The sequence below is a fragment of the Arachis ipaensis genome, chromosome B3 (genome assembly GCF_059453495.1).
Source record: "Arachis ipaensis isolate K30076 ecotype BB chromosome B3, ASM5945349v1, whole genome shotgun sequence".
NCBI lineage: Eukaryota > Viridiplantae > Streptophyta > Magnoliopsida > Fabales > Fabaceae > Arachis > Arachis ipaensis.
In genome coordinates, this window is record NC_142438.1 from 77,902,501 (window position 1) to 77,908,028 (window position 5,528).

A 5,528-nucleotide genomic window follows, 5' to 3' on the forward strand; every position below is an offset into this window, starting at 1 on the left:
CTCCCATAAAAAAACTTAAGATACCAATTCCATTTGGAATTGCATCAATTACTTGTCTATCAATATAATGATTTATTTTAGCTAATTTTCTTACATTTGTAATGAAAAAACTTCCATAAAAAGCATCCAGATAACCACGATTAGATGACCAATCATATATGGCATTGATTATTTTTTCTAGAATTTTTGTTTTACGAACATTTTTTTCAAATATATTTTTTAAGTTCAAATTTTGTAAAACCGAATAAACGGGCTTATAGATAAAAGACGCTATAAATATTCCGAAAAAAGACAGACTCACCGAAAAAGTTGCATTTGTTAAAAATTCAAACCAATCGAAAGAATTAGGAAAATTTTGATGCAACAGGTCTATAGAAGGGATTAACAATTTGGTTAATATATCAAAATTTGTTCCTTCTTGGCTAAAAGAGATTCCTATTACTCCAACCAACAAAGTAAATAATACTAATATAAACATAGAAAAAAGCATAGTATTGGTGGATTCATGAGGATAAAAAGGAGAAGGCTTTTTAGTATCAAAATGAGTAGTATCAATAAGAAGACGTGTTATGCTTTTGACATTTTGATTAATTCTATGGAAATATGCCCTCTTGTTAAAAAAAAGATATTTCTGGTCATTATTTATTAATGTTAATAAATCTATTAAATAAAATCTTTTTTTTACTTTTTGTTTTCTTTCTTTACCCCACAAAGATATTGAATATAATGAATTTTTTTTTTTACCATTGAGATTTTGAAAATGAACATTGAAATATCCTTCAAAAACAAGTAAATAGATGCGAAACATATAAAATGCGGTTAATCCAGCTGTAAAATAAGCTAATATTGCAAAAATTGGCGAATACAACCAACTATCATTAAGAATCAGATCTTTGGACCAAAAACAAGCAAAGGGTGGAATACCACAAAGAGAGAGCGTACCTATTAAAAAAGCTGTTTTTGTAATTGGCGTATGTTTTGTTAACCCGCCCATAAGAACCATATTTTGACTTTTTTCTGGAGAATATCCAACAATAGTTTCCATTGAATGAATAATTGATCCAGATCCTAAGAACAACAATGCTTTTGAATAAGCATGAGTAATTAAATGAAATAGAGCAGCTCGGGAAGATCCCATACCTAGAGCTAACATCATATAACCCAATTGAGACATTGTAGAATAGGCCAAATTTCTCTTAATATCTTTTTGAGCAATAGCTAAAGTAGCTCCCAAAAATAATGTTATTATACCAATGAAAGCTATTCCATTCATTATGGTAGGTATAGCTATGAAAAGAGGAAGAAGTCTAGCTACAAGAAAGATTCCCGCCGCTACCATAGTAGCAGCATGTATAAGAGCAGAAATTGGAGTAGGCCCCTCCATAGCATCCGGCAACCATACATGAAGGGGAAATTGGGCAGATTTAGCTACGGAACCGCAAAATAACAATAGGGCACACAAAGTAACAAAAAAAACATTAAGATAATTATTAAAAATCAAGTTATTGAATATTTGAAACAAATCCCGAAATTCCAAACTACCCGTTATCCAATAAAGACCTAAAATACCTAATAATAAACCAAAATCCCCTACACGATTAGTTACAAATGCCTTTTGACAAGCATTTGCTGCAATAGGACGTGTAAACCAAAAACCTATTAATAGATAAGAACACATTCCAACTAATTCCCAAAAGATATAAATTTGGATCAAATTCGAACTAGTAACTAATCCCAACATTGAAGCATTAAAAAAACTCATATAAGCAAAAAATCTCAAATATCCTTGATCGTGAGACATATAATTATCACTATAAATAAGAACCAAAATGCCAACAGTAGTGATTAATATTAACATAATAAGGGTAAGTGAATCGATCAAGTAACCAAATTCTAAAGAAAGATCATTATTTATAGTCCAAGACCACACATATTGATAGATGAAACTCTTATTGTTATTTATTTGATCGATCGACAGCGCGACGGAAAAAAGCATAACTATACCTAACAATAAAATACTGAGAAAAGCCCACCTACGTCGAAGATTTTTTGTTGCTGTGGGAAAAAATAGAAGTCCCGCCCCTATCAACATAGGAACTGGAAGCGGAATGAAAGGTATGATCCATAAAGATTGATGTGTATATTCCATAAAAAAAGAATAAAAGATAAAATATTTTTTTTCCTAATGAGTTTTGTTTCTTATTCGTCGGTTTTATCTCTTTTGTAAAGGCTTCAGTTAATAAAAAAAAAGAGTGAACATATAAATAGAATTATTAATTTTTCTGAATCTTTGCACAATACTTCTAATATTTCCGAATATTTCAAAGTACTAAAAAAGGTCGAATAAACAAATTCAAATTCCTAATACACTTTTTTTAATACTAATACACTTTTTTTAATATTTGTATTTTAGTAAAAAATTCTCATAAAAACGAAATTTGTCAAATCAAATAAAAACATTCGTTTATTTTGTTTGATATGCAGTAAAATTTAATTCATATGACATGACCCAATCGAATAAATAAGAATTTTTGTCTTTTATTTCAAAAGCATTAGTTTTTTCGAACTAATTTCTTTTTTTACATTAAACAGATATCTATGTTTGGCAAAATTTTGAAAAAAGTGTTATAATATTCAAAGTTTTACTTTAGATAGAAAGATAGAAAAAAAGAGGGGATAAAAAAAAATGGCTAATTAATCAAATAAAAGAACTATTTGTTTTACGGAACAGAAGATATGTCTTTCACATGACTTGTAGCAATAAAAAAACTATATCAGTTGCATGGCAGTTCCAAAGAAACGCACCTCGAGATCCAAAAAAAAAATCCGAAAAACTCTTTGGAAAAGGAGAGGTTTTTGGACAGCATTGAAAGCTTATTCATTAGCGCAATCAATTTCTACGGGAAATTCAAAAAGTTTTTTTGTATAAAAAATACAAACGTTGGAATACTCTGAATTAGCTGGATTCTATTCTCTAATAGAATATAGAATTTGTATATAATATTAACTAAAATAGTTTCAAATAGTTATATTTTTTAATAAAATCAAAGAAACAGAATTTTAGAATTATTTTTATTTAAAAATTCTATTAAATAAAAATAATTCTATTAAATAAAAATTTTTACTTATAACTCATATAAATATCTATTTTGGAATCTATTTATTTTATAAGAAGAAAAAATATTTTGAATGGAATATTTGAATGGAATACTAAATTGGTGATCCAAAAATGATAAATTTTGGAATTTATTTTTTTCTTTTAATTGAAAAAAAGAATATGCATCTCTTTGGATTCCAAAATGAAATAGAAATAAAAAAGATTTGATAATAAATGAAAAACTACGAATTTTTTGTTCCATTTCCGAATTGAAGTGCGAACTATCTAGGTCGAATAGTGCTTATTTTTGAAAAAGAGAATAAACTACGAAAAACCATTCCCATTGTTGTTAAATATTAAAATAAAACAAAAACTCGAAAAAACGAGATAATAATAATTATTATTGAAATGTTTATATCTTTTGTTAAGCTCTTTCTATATATACGAATTTTTCTTATTCATTTGAATATATGAATATAAATATATATTCAAGTGAATAAATAATTTAATTTCTAATAATTTTTATAAAAAAAAAACAAAGAAAAAAAAAAAAAAAGAAATAATTAGAATACAATTCTTTTGTTTCTTTAATATTTTTTAATTACTAAAAAAAATTGCATCTTTCGAATTTATTCTTTCAATCTCGACGATTTACAATAAATAGGTTATTATGATTTCGGGTAAGCCGCTATGGTGAAATTGGTAGACACGCTGCTCTTAGGAAGCAGTGCTAGAGCATCTCGGTTCGAGTCCGAGTGGCGGCATGGCATCTTTTACTCTAAAAGAGTAAGTCCTAAAATGAATTCAATTTCTGATTTATCTTCCTAGTATTAGTTATTGGGACACCTTATTTTTATGATATTTTCAACTTTAGAGCATATATTAACTCATATATCGTTTTCGGTCGTATCCATTGTAATTTCAACTCATTTGATAACTCTATTAGTCAATGAAATCTTAGGATTTCATGATTTGTCCAAAAATGGTATGATAATAAGCTTTTTCTGTATAACGGGATTGTTAATTACTCGTTGGATTTTGTCGGGCCATTTACCATTTAGTGATTTATATGAATCATTAATCTTTCTTTCCTGGGGTTTTTCTATTTTTCATATAGTTTTTTGTTTTAAAAAGCATAAAAACGATTTAAGTGCAATAATCGCACCGAGTGTTATTTTTACCCAAGGCTTTGCTACTTCGGGTGTTTTAACCGAAATGCATCAATCTGCAATATTAGTACCCGCTTTACAATCTCATTGGTTAATGATGCACGTAAGTATGATGATATTTGGCTATGCAGCTCTTTTATGTGGATCGTTATTATCTGTAGGAATCTTAGTTATTACATTTGGAGAAGTCATACAAATTTTGGGTAAAAGCAATAATTTGTATTTTTTAAATGAATCCTTTTCTTTTGTTGAGATCCAATACATGAATAGGAATGAAAGGAACAATGTTTTACAAAAAACTTTTTTTTCTTCTTCTAGAAATTATTACAGGTCTCAGTTTATTCAACAACTCGATCGTTGGAGTTATCGTATTATTAGTCTGGGTTTTCTCTTTTTAACGATAGGTATTCTGTCAGGAGCAGTATGGGCTAATGAGGCATGGGGATCATATTGGAATTGGGATCCCAAGGAAACTTGGGCCTTTATTACTTGGACCATATTTGCGATTTATTTACATACTCGAAAAAATACGAAATTAGAAAGTGTAAATTCTTCAATAGCGGCCTCTCTGGGCTTTCTTATAATTTGGATATGTTATTTAGGAATCAATCTATTAGGTATAGGATTACACAGTTATGGTTCATTTACATCTAATTGAATTGAATTTAATTAAGGAAAAAACCTCTGGCAAATACAAATAAAGAAAGCATAAGTATATATACATCCTAAGAGATAAGTATATATACATATCTAATATACTAATATATAAAATATATAAGAAATTTTAGTATATATTCGATATTCTATTTATATATAATATATTTGATATGAATATAGAAAGAATAAAGAAAAAATGGAATTGTCGAGAACCCTTTAAATCAAGTAGTAATGTAATGATTCAAGGGGTTCTCACAAACAACAAACATATTTACATATAATTAATTCCAATTTTGTTATGTGGTTTATTTCTCTTTTTTTGGGGGGTTGTATTAATTTTCATTAAAAAAATTTAGAAAAAATTTGATAGAATGGCTTCAACCTTGTCAACCGAGAATGAGAAAATAAAATCTGGATAAATACCAATACCTATTACGGGTATAAGGATAGAAATCGAAATAAATAATTCTCGCGGACCAGAATCAAAAAAATACGAGTTTGGTGTATTAAAAAGCTTGTATCCATAGAACATCTGCCGTAACATGGATAATGAATAAATAGGAGTTAATATAATTCCAATTGTGTTTAAAAAAATTATTAGTATT